Below are 13,059 nucleotides of genomic sequence, written 5' to 3'. Positions count from 1 at the left end.
TGTACACTTTATCTGTTTCTACTTGATAAAAAAAATCCCATGCATTTCCTCCACTTATGTGTTCCACTTGATTTTCCTTCTTCAGAATGTCAAAAACTGACTTTGCATATATTATATCGAATATGTTATCAAGTCTGGCTATATTTTCACATGATTCTATCTCATCCATGTTTTATTAATAATAATAATAAATTATTATATTTACCAATTAAACTTTTATCAAATTAAAGCTCTCAAATTGTTTTAAATGTTCCTTTTACTACTTCCATATCCAGCATATCAACAATTTAAATGATTGGTAATGCGTTAAATTGTTTAATGAAATGAAAATTTTTTTTAAATGTTCAATTTACTTTTACTACTTCCATATCCAGCATATCAACAATGTTAAATTGATTGGTAATGCATTAAAATTGTTTAATGCAGTGAAAAAAAAAATAAAAACATTCTTTTATATTTTACAAATTAAAAATCAATATTTTGATATTATCCAACAAATATATTATGCAATTTTTGCTGACGGGGGCAAAATTTTTGTCAACGTGGCAAAAATATTTGCTGCTGCCACACAATATATACTACTAAACATATATTTTCATGAAACTTGTACTTGTTTAACTTGAAATGTTCAGCTATGAAACAAAATGTTCATTTTCATTTCACAAATCGTATTGCATTTCATGTCTTAAAATTTTAAGAAAAACTTTTTTAAAAGACTGTCTAAATAAGTTATAAAATTATGTTTTTCATAAAGTGTTGTAGAATTGTATTGTAATAGAAAAATGCACTTTATTTGAGTTCATATAGTTCACTAATACATATAAAATGTAATGTGAAAAATATTTTATAATAAATTAGTGTTTAACTGATATATACTTTAAAGGCCAAACTTCCATGTCCAGTTTTTAGTTTAAGTAAACTTTACGTGGTCAAACTAACTTTCTGATAAAACAAATATTAATTGAACGTTTGTTTGAAAGTAAAAGATTAACAAACAAGTCACAAACTTCTGACAATGGTCAACTTAAGTCAACAATTTAATTATGATAATCTATAGGGCACAAATTAGTACCTTCATAACATCAATGTTATTTTATATTATTATATATATATATATATATTTTAAGTATTAATAATAGCGTATTTCTTGATTTTTCTAGTTTGGTTTTCTTTTCCGTTGTTGATTCCGGCCTCCTACCGTCAGCCTCCCCCTAGATTGCACCAAAAGGCATTACAATTGTCGGGGACAACATACCATAATATCACACAAAATATATCAACACAATATAATGGTAGAGGACTATGTATAACAACGGAAAAACGCCATCAAATTACAACCAACATCAACAAATCCAGGCGAAACTTGATTCAGCGATTGATAACCTAGATATTTTTGATAAAACCGACAACGTTGTCTCTTTCAGAACCGACAATCCATCATCGTATCCAGTTGAAGATTGTGACAACAATACAACAATTCCATATGACGACCAACCCTTTTTACAGTAATCACCAATTCATCAAAGCGACAGCAACAACGTCACACCTTTGAGGCCATCCATTATCCGCAGACCAACTATTCCATATTCTTTTAATACTAGACCACCACCGCCAACAACTCAACTTCAAACTCAACATTTTTCTTCATTATATCCTTCTTTGCAGACATCGACACCATCTGCAGTTACCAGTGCCACTTCAACAGCACATCTACCATTTCATCGGCAATCTCAACATCATTACCAACAACTACAAACGCTGGATCAGGACCAACAATAGGAACAAGAGCTATATTTTGAAAATTGAGAAATGTAAACGTGATAATACTTAAAAATCCTGCCAAAATTTGGTATGACACTGTTTCAGATTAAACATCATTTTGATTTTTTAATTGCGACTTTTAAAGATCGTTTAAAAAATAAACAACACCTTTAGTACATAACTATTAGCAAACACATCAAGGAAGAAATGAGTTTGGACTTGATTTCTTATCTAGGTTATTAAAACCATTGTAACCGTTAGATAAATGAAGAGCCTCTACGTGGCTTTGTTGGTTTTAAGTATGATTTTCTTTTTCATAAATCCTACTTCGTGCTGCTGACATGTTTACGTGTCATCATAAGGTGGTTGCCAGGTAACTAGCAAGGCTACGTCACACACAGGTAACCAAAAATAGTTTTGTCGGTTGAAGTATTCATGACTGTAAATGGAGATCGTATTTCATCACGATTCCCTTTCGACCTAAACAAAAACTTGGTGAAAATGTTCCCAACTTCGCGTAAAGACTGTATAACTTCGCGGAAGAAGTTTTTCAGGATTATAATGTAAATTTATCTGTAATTCAGAAACAATCGTTAATACATACAGGTATATGAAAACAATTTTGTCGTTTAAAGTTCTTCTTTAATTATTATTCTTGACTACTCTTTCAGGTAGATAAAAACAGAATTCTAATTTCTCATAGAACCTACATTAAATTAACGTCGTCTATAAATAATATTGAAAGAAATTCAATTCGCCTTGTCCGATCAATCTCGTGATACAGGTCATATTTACTTCGAGAGGCTCTCCGAAGGGTGATCGTTACAACCACTTAAATAGGATACAACTGCTAGAACTGCATGTGTCTTCAATTATAATCGTTAGCAATGTACTGACAAGATAAATGAAGAGCCCCTACATGACTGAAATCAGTTTGTTTCACGCTGTTATAAGACCCTACTTCGTTAAGCTAACTTGTCAACCTGTCAACAAACGGTGGGTGCCAGGTAACTAACTAGGCTACGTCACATACAGGTAACCAAAAATAACTTTGTCGTCTATGTTATTAATGACTGTAAATGGAGATTGTATTTTAGCATATTTCCCTTTCGTCCAAAGACGTTCGACAATCAAAGACACCCTTGTTAAATCCTCTGACTGAATTTGAAATAAGTCTCGCGAGTTTCATCAAAGGAATAATTCTAAGTACAAAACTGTATCATCCCATACCTGATAAGCCACGTCGAACAGGGTACATGGAAAATAACGTTGCCATTGTTAGTACAAAATAATTGTAAACAACACGCTCTTGATTTCATGTACAAGCGCTGAATTGTTTTACATTTGTCATTCGGGAGTCAGGATGGCTCGTTTCACATAACCAAATTATCTGACCTCATTAACCAAATTTAATAACTTGCCCAATCCACTATTATAAATAAATATGTTTTTAAATTAAACTTAAACTGACCATATTTGCTCTTCATCATGTAAATCTATATACATTTATCCGCACACTGCAGTAGTCCTGTTATATTTTTTTAGGCAAGGATGTATTGTAAAAATGACAGCAGTTATATTGGAAAACAATGACTTCAAAATTTTGTTTGCCCTCAATTTATAGAACTAACAACCTCTTTTTATTCAAAATAGTGAATCGTATATAAATGTGATATTTGTTTACAATTAGTTTTCATACCTCGAACGGACCTGTTTACATGGTTTAAGGTGGTACCTAACACTTTAACTAAAATTAATTTGGCCCGTTTACTTTGACCCTTTGACAAAAATATTAAAATCTGAATATTTAAAACTAAATATATCACGTGAAAAAAATGGAAAAAACCGACAGAAATATTTTCAACTATAATTTCTTTAAATCTATTTTTGTTCCGCTAATAATAAAGCTACTGTCACCTCTGGCTTTGAACTGCTAGTCTCACTTAAGCTCTCATCTCTTGCTGCTTTTCAGACCCTATTACAATGAATGTACCATTCATTCTATTTGTTTTGTTTTTCTACGGACTCATCTTCTAGGATTTTTAACTCACTTGGTTGTGTTTTGTCGACTGTCGTCTCATCCTAGTTTATTGGGTTTACATTTGTACAAGTCATCAAAACATTGTAGTCCCTCCTGCCATTGTCATGTAGTAAATAGTAAAGTAGTAGAAGTAGTGTGTTTTGTGTGGTTCGAAAACATTTTCTGGATCATGTTTACATATGGACCATAAAAGGGGTCTATACAAACAAGGACTATTTACTGTAGGCCTAAGTCTATTTACATAGTGGCTCTTATCAACTCTTAAGTAAACAAAGTTTGTTAACATAGACTAAAAATAAACAAATCATCCAAGTTATATAATGTACAAACTGATCCAAAATGAGTAAAAACTGAGTAAAAACGACTCCAAAAAAAGGGAGGAAGGGAGATTGATAGATTGATTGTTGGTTGCTTAACGTCCAGTAGTAAATATTTCATACATATTCAGGATGAGAACAAGTTAACAATAAAAAAAGAAAAAAAAACCAACTCTTTTGTTTGTGTTTTTTTTTTTACTATCATATTTCCATCACAAATATTTGTGAGAGTCAGGATGGTGTAATGAGGTGCTTTTACAGTGGTGAAGGGCAGTACATCTCCCTTCAAGAACTGAATAACGACCGAGAGATACGTTTCGAATGGTTTTTCTATCCATCAACACTTTTTATCGAGAATGCTGAACACTTACGCCGAATTACTATAGAATCAGGATCTGCACGATGTGAGGATATGTCTTGCGACAACCCAAAAGTTATTATATCAAAAGCAGGCATCCCTTGTCAAGTAAGTTGTAGATTGGACTTTATTTGAGTGCATGTTTTGGAGTTTATTTGTAATCAATTTATGTTTTGAAACGCTCCCCTTTAATTTCCATGATAACCAATTGATCAATTAATCACTGGTCAAAGAATAAAAACCAAGAACTGCAAAGGGTTATCTCAAAGGTTATAATGAAACAAGTTACCACCAACAATACAATCAAAACAACATTAAGTTAACATACTTCATTTTTTTATAGATATTTAATCAAAGTATTTCAAATGTAAAATTAAACCACAACTATTTGTTTGATTTTATCAGTCATATCTCACTCAATTTACATTGCATCACAATTTAAAAGAAAAGTTCTTTTAGTTTTTTATTCCTTCTTTTTCAGTCATCCATTAAATCCACAGCCTCCAGTACCACTTCTGCCACATCAGAACCTGCATTTTCACCCCATCAGGTATGAGTATATCCTACAAATAAAATAATTTCTTTTTAAAACAAATATATATAAAATGTTATTGAAACAAAATGGTAAAATTATTTTTTTTTAAATTACAGACAGAAAGACCAACTACCAGCATACCAACATCAACTTTATCCTTACAAAGTGTTCTTTTTATTGTTTGTGGTGAGTTTTAAAAGAACATAAATATTTTTAATATGTTTAATACATGTATGAAATGAAATGTAAAATGTAAAGTGCATGGCTCTGTCTATATCCTGGCATTGGCTGTTGTCTCAGTTGGTTTTTTTAGCCCACTTTCTACATTATGATATTCTCGGAGTCCGTCATACAGGTATCCTTAAATTTTAATACTGTAATTGAAGTGGCCACCATTGCCATATGTAATGGCAAATAGTGAGTAGCTCCAACTTATAAAATCCACTGTTTCCAACTATGATAATTGACATTCCATTGAAAAAAGTGGTATAAAGAATGATAAAAACGGAAAATACTACCAGTATACAAGTCTGTGTCATACACAATCAGGGCTATCTTAAAAGACTGCTTATGATCCCATATCTATTCCTGTTATAAAATGACCATTTCATGTTTATAATAGTTGCAGTTTTAAGTATGGTCTTACATTAGTAACATATATATGCGGGAGATTTGGAATTCTTATAAATATTTCTGGATCAAACACTATTATATTGCCTAAGTAGGATTAAACTTTTGGTGAACAATTTAACCACAAACTCTATCATTTTAGTAGACAATTGTATATCTTAGTGGTTGATTATATAAATTAGCAATCAAAAAGAGAGAGAGAGAGAGAGAGAGAGAGAAAAAAAAGAGAATACAATAATTTTATTAAGAGTAAACTCAGTTGTATTTTAATGAATTGATAGCATGAATGGAAGTTAACACCATGTACAACAATACTTCAACCAATTTGGACAGACAACTGGTAAACCTTACCACTTTCAGCTAAAGGTTGAATTTATTTATTTTTAACTATGCAAGGTGAACTACCTTAAGTTTACCATTAGAAAACCTAGACTTCTCAGTTACATTTTTTTTTGTATGTTGAAATTAAATGCTTGAAATATGAAAATTGTATGGTAAAAATTTTAAAGAAAAGACAGATTTTAAAATTGTCATTTTTTTTTTTGCATTGCAGCTTCCCTAGCTATATTCGTTGGAACTCTTTTCGCCATACACTTTGTAAGGAAATATTTACAAAAAAAATCAACTAGAACATATTCTCCACTAGAGCAAGTTGAAATATCAAACTTTATTAATTCGTCTAATTCCAGCATAGAACTGTCCAATTTAGAAAAGATAGACAACGTGAAAAAAAAAAAAAAAATTATTTTGCAGAAATTATTCTCTGTGGATTATATGCATTCAGACCGCAACTTGCGAATAATATTCAAAGATTTTATGAACTCATATTCCCAAATCAGCCGCTCCGACATCATCCCATCAACATTATCCAAAGACAAAGAAGAAGAAGAAGACAACATCAACCAAGAGTTCGAAATCTACCACTTAGAGCTAGAAACCAGCCAGACCGCCTTATGTATTATTAAAATTATTATTTCACTATACCTTTATTATACATGTTCCTGATCACCTCCCTCCTCCTCCTCAATCTTCACTTTCAAGCATTTCATAAAATCCCTCATCATCATCTTCTTCCATATTCATCATCATATATAATACTGCATCTAAATCCTCATCATCTAAGTGGTATATTTGATAAAGCATATCCTGATATGCATATACATCCACATCCTCATCATCATCAGACCAATAGACTTAATTTAGCATATCCTGATATTCAGGATCTAGAATTAAGTATTCATTAATTTCATAGTGATTTTCCATGTTTACTTTATTATGTTTTGTCATAAAATGAAATTTTTGCTATATATATTTTAAAAACTAGTAAAAAGATTTTATCATTTATTACTTAGAAGAGGCATATGAGACAGGCAGCTTTATTAGTGTCATTTTTATTATCCTTTTGAAACTTCTTGAATTTTATATTACACATGTTAAAGGCAACTCCACAACATCCAGAAGTTGATTTGTCATATCTATTACACATTTAATTATCTCTTCAAGTAAATACTGTTTACCTTAATAATGTCATATACAAACACAGGTAATATAAAGTGTGACATGGTATGATAATATATTAATTATCTTGTTAAAGAAGTCTATTGATTATTTACTGTACAGTTAGAAACTTATCTACGCCTCCGGGTGCGGGAATTTCTCGCTACATTGAAGACCTGTTGGTGACCTTCTGCTATTGTTTTTTTCTATGGTCGGGTTGTTGTCTCTTTGGCACATTCCCCATTTCCATTCTCAATTTTATTGAACTTACTCATATATTAGGAGGTAATTATTACCCCCCCCCCCCCTTTTTACCTACTTCCAAAATGTTAATTAAGAGCTATACTATTACTTATTAAGTAACCCATATGTAAGAGGTTATAAATTACCCACCTGTTTTAAACAAAATAATCTATATTTAACCTTTATATTATTTTTTTAAATAATGTTTAAATTAGATAAATACGTTTAATATATTTTTTTATATAGGATTAAAATTTTAGTCTTAAACATTCCTTTTCATGTAAACTATAATGTTCTAATTAGTACATTGTTGAATGTAAATATGTTATATACTGATGTTAAATGGTATTAATTAGTAGTTTATTTAGTACTCAGATGATATGATAGTTATTCTGACCTCCCTACAAAAAACAAGTCTCTAGAAAGATTTTATTCAAATCTAAATAATACAAATATAGTTTTATTAAATAATGTTTGTTATCCATTATTTGAGTTGATAAAAAAAAAAAACACTGATGCAATACTTGTGATAATACCATTAGGTTGGAAACTTTTTATAGTACTTTTATTGTTAAACATATCATACTGAGTTGTAGATAAAATATCCCCGTTGATGATGGTGTTTGGTTTCTGTACTGTCTAATGTCAACTATCGTATTTTTGTTGGCACACACTCTTACAAATACATCTCCCACAATCGCAAACTTTAACTTTTCTGTGCATGGAACTAAGGTCAGTTTAGGTCGTTGAAGCTGAAATTATTGATATATATATATATAAATATTGATGTTGAATTTGAACGATCACCAACCATTTCTATAACCGCCGCAATAGAAACTCCAGTGAAATATAGGATCAGAGATATACCTATAATTTTCACTAAAAGAAGAGTTCTACTATTCACTGATCTTTCAAGATCGTTTAGATTGTTTTCAATATCATCCATGATTGTGACCCGATTCAAAATATACTATTCATCTCTTTTTTAAACCCAATTTCAAACATGATTTTATTTTTATTTACTATTTGATTGATTTAAAAGTAAGAATAGCAAGTATAAATTTAAATGTCCTACATATGTATGGAGATAACTTCTTAAGTTTTAAAATTTCTAAAATATTTCTTCTTTTTTTTATTATTTATTTCAGAAGCAAACCTTCACCACAAAAGACCGAAGGTTATTGAAATAACGGACTCCTCCGAATCGGATTTCGAATGAGAATTATATACATGTATAGACTTAAAGAAAAAACTTATGTGAACAATTTTGTTGTAAAATATATAAACATTTAGAGAAAATACCATACCACAAAAATTCGAAGGTTATTGAAATAACGGACTCGGAATCGGATTTGGAATGCGAATTATATACCGACATTTAAAGAAAAAACATATGTGGAAAATTTTGTTGTAAATATATATGAACAATTAGAGAAAATACCATATGTGAACATTTTGTTGTTAATCAAATATAATTTTGTAATTGATATTCATTATTTTACGATTTGCTGTCACAAAAGAGGGTATGTGGTTACCTTTACAAACCAACCCTCACCCTAACACTTGTGTTGTTCTTCATTGCTATACGTTAAAGAACACATTTTGCTTCTCAAACAAGAACATTAGGCTAAAGGAACTTCGTTTGGGCAATTTCAAGTTTAACTGCATCTTCAAACTTGTAAGTAACGTGAATACATACTATCCAACCTAAATGCAAATAACATGAAAACCAATTTTTCAACCTAGATGCAAATATTTTCAAAGGCTTGACAACGCTTCAACAAAATTAATGTAAGTAACAAAACAACCAACTTACCAACATAAACGCAAATGTCTTCAACGGTTTGATAGCGCTTTAAGAATTGTAAGTAACTCAACAACCACCTTTGCAATATATATATGGAAATATATTCAAAGATTCAACATTCACTCACGTTGTAAGTAATGTGAAAACCAACTTTCCAACATAAATGCAAATTTCTTCCGAGGTTTAATATATATTCAAGAAATGATAGTGGTGTGACAACCAATTTTGAAACCCAAATGCAAATATATTCCAAAGCTTGACAACGCTTTAAGAACTAAGTAACGTGACAACAAACTTCACAACCTAAATGCAAATATATTCGAAGGCTTGACAACAAACTTCACAACCTAAATGCAAATATATTCCAAGGCTTGACAACGCTTCAAGAACTAAGAAACGTGACAACAAACTACACAACCTAAATGCAAATATATTCCAAGGCTTGACAACGCTTCAAGAACTGTAAGTAACGTGAAGACAAACTTCACAACCTAAATGCAAATGTATTCCGAGGTTTGACATATCTTCAAGAAGTGTTAGTAGTGTGACAACCAACTTTAAAACCTAAATGCAAATATATTTCAAGGATTAACAGAGCTAAGAGAATTGTAAGTACCGCTTAAGAAAAACCGATATGTAAAATACTTAAGTTCTCACAGCCTACGGAAAGCCGACATAATCTAAGGATAGACGTTTCTAATTTCTAAGGAAGCAAAGGATATGTAAATTATTCCACATTCTCTGTTGGAAATGCTTCTACCCAATACAAACTAACAGTTGAAGGATTTCGTGGGAGGTCCAGTGAATCTTGTGTATCCTGTCGATCTACCTTAGCGGTGTCACGGAAAGCTCACGTTCCAACTTTGTAGAACTGAATCAGAAGTGGTTCCCAAATGGTTTGAAATAAATGTAAAATAAAGGATTTCGTGGGAGGTCCAGTGAATCTTGTGTATCCTGTCGATCTACCTTAGCGGTGTCACGGAAAGCTCACGTTCCAACTTTGTAGAACTGAATCAGAAGTGGTTCCCAAATGGTTTGAAATAAATGTAAAATAAACGGACTAACATACAAATACAATTATTTATGCGTTTCATACTGAAATACATATTCAAATCAAGTTTAAAAATAGAACAAGTTATATACATACATTCTGGTAATACAATGTTTATTTTTATTTTTTGGATAAGAAGACCTCTCTGACTGGTTTTGAACGAAGGAATATGAACTAAATGATAAAAATTGGATTTTTTTCAATGTAGCTTTACTAGAAACATGAAACAGTATTCTTGATAATGATTGTATAACTTGTTCTTGTCCTGAACATGCATGAAATATTGGCCACTTGACGTTAAGCAACCAACAATCAATCAATCAATCAGATCTTTGATAAAAACAAATTATCAAAACAGTACTTATTAAACAACAGTATGTGATATTATGAGTGAATACACAAATCCATACCATTCTAGTTTCTGTACTTGGTCCAAAAAAGTTAATATAAGAATTTTTAGTTTCAAGAAGTAGCAACATATATCACATATTAAATTCTTTCTGATGTAAAACAGACTGACAGTTTTGTTTCCTTTACTTGGTCCTGGTTGATTTACTTCACAATGACGATGAATAACGACATTAATCTGCAAATATAAAATAAAATGTATGTGATAAGATCCATCCCTATACAGTAAAATGGGATCTGAGATATAAATTAATATTTGTTAACCAGCTGTTGTAACAATTTATGGTTTGTGTAAATATTTTTTTATTTTTTTAGAGTATAGAAAGCACAAACTCCTTGTACGATTGTAAAATCTTCTCCATATTTCCATCCTAAACGCAAATGTCTTCAACGGTTTGGCAACGCTTTAAGAATTGCAAGTAACTCAACAATCGACTTTGCAACATATACGCAAATCTCTTCAAAGATTTAACATATACTCAACGTTGTGAGTAATGCGAAAACCAACTTTCCAACACAAATGCAAATCTCTTCCGAGGTTTACTTATCTTCAAGAATGTTATATACATATATATAATATATGTTATGATGGTATGATACTAAAACCCTAACGGGAAGGATTATGCCTCATGTTCATATGATGAAATCATAATCTTTCAGTCAGTTTAATTGAAGTCTGGAGCTGGCATGTCAGTTAACTGCTAGTAGTCTGTTGTTATTTATGTATTATTGTCATTTTGTTTAGTTTCTTTGGTTACATCTTCTGACATCAGACTCGGATTTTTCTTGAACTGAATTTTAATGTGCGTATTGTAATGCGTTTACTTTTCTACATTGGTTAAAGGTATAGGCGGAGGGTTGAGATCTCACAAACATGTTTAACCCCGCCGCATTTTTGCGCCTGTCCAAAGTCAGGAGCCTCTGGCCTTTGTTAGTCTTGTATTATTTTAATTTTGGTTTCTTGTGTACAATTTGGAAATTAGTATGGCGTTCATTGTCACTGGACTAGTGTATATTTGTTTGGGGGCCGGCTGAGGGACGCCTCCGGGTGCGGGGATTTCTCGCTGCATTGAAGACCTGTTGGTGACCCTCTGCTGTTGTTTTTTATTTGGTCGGGTTGTTGTCTCTTTGACACATTCCCCATTTTTATTCTCAATTTAAGTAGTGTGACAACCAATTTATCAACCTAAATGCAAATCTATTCGAAGGTTTGGCAACGCTTCAAGAATTGTAAGTAACTCAACAACCAACTTTTCAACATAAATGAAAATCTAATCAAACGTTTGACATATACTCAAGTTCATAGTAACGTGAAACCTAACTTTCCAACCTAAAAGCAAATCTCTTCCGAGGTTTGATATATATTAAAGAAATGCTAGTAGTGTGACAACCAATTTTGAAACCTAAATGAAAATATATTCCAAGACTTGACAACGCTTCAAGAACTGTAAGTAATGTGACAACAAAATTCACAACATCATTGAAAATATATTCAAAGGTTTGGCATATATTCAAGTTGATAGTAACGTGCAACCAAACTTTCCAATCTAAAAGCAAATCTCTCCCGGGGTTTAATTTATATTCAAGAAATGATAGTGGTGTGTAGTAGTATACTACTACACGTTCTGGAACACATTCCAGACATTCCAGCAATTGTGGTACACGTTGTAAAACAGTAAGAGGTCAATCAAAGTTCAAATAAGTGACATTCCAGCAATTGTCAGAATGATGTCATCAAGAATGTTGTAACCTTAACCATAGGAATGTGTGGAATGTGTGTACTGGTGTATTGTTGATTATATCATTGGTATACCTCTTTTAATAAAACAAAAACTATTATTAAAAGAAAGAAAAAATGAATGAAAAGCAGATTCATGACTTTTTAACATTTACAGATCGCCTTACAGATCTATATATTTTTTTCTTTAGCAGATACATTAATCGTGTTTTGCTTTTGAAACTGAAAAACAGTTATTATCGAAAGGAAAGATTTGTAGAAAAATGGAAATATGATATTCTCAGTTCGTTTATTATACATTAAATCAGGGTTCAAGGATAATGATATAACCTTTATAACCTGCCTTTTTCCTTTAGTTTCGTTCAGGATCTGGTTGGGTTAAGATGTCCAGAAAGAATTCTAATGATCAGACAGACAGCTTTATTTTTGACACAGAAAGACATTCAATGAACCGATCGAGTATAGCCGCTAGTCTGGAATCTCTGTATGAAAACTACAATGTTCATATACCTACATTAAAATGGTCAGGAGTTGTGATATTATTATGTATGATGTTAGCAACACTCGTCCTTACAACTAATATTTATTCATCTGTTCACCTTCCAAGTCATAATTCATCTGACTGCATACAAATAAAGACTTGTGGACCAAATATTTGTAAATTTGTAAAACA

The 13,059-nt window shown here is 31.4% G+C and overlaps 1 long non-coding RNA gene across 1 annotated transcript; it reads right to left on the bottom strand.

Annotated features, from left to right (window-relative positions):
- Positions 1–4,927: 4,927 nt before the first annotated feature.
- Positions 4,928–7,203, bottom strand: LOC139495714 (uncharacterized). Its single transcript, XR_011657440.1, has 2 exons — positions 6,627–7,203; positions 4,928–5,040 (listed from the first exon to the last, which is right to left on the bottom strand). It is a non-coding gene; the product is annotated as an uncharacterized lncRNA (long non-coding RNA).
- Between the last annotated feature and the right edge of the window lie 5,856 nt (positions 7,204–13,059).

Source organism: Mytilus edulis, chromosome 11 (assembly GCF_963676685.1).
Source record: "Mytilus edulis chromosome 11, xbMytEdul2.2, whole genome shotgun sequence".
NCBI lineage: Eukaryota > Metazoa > Mollusca > Bivalvia > Mytilida > Mytilidae > Mytilus > Mytilus edulis.
This window is presented reverse-complemented; position numbering and strand designations above follow the sequence as displayed.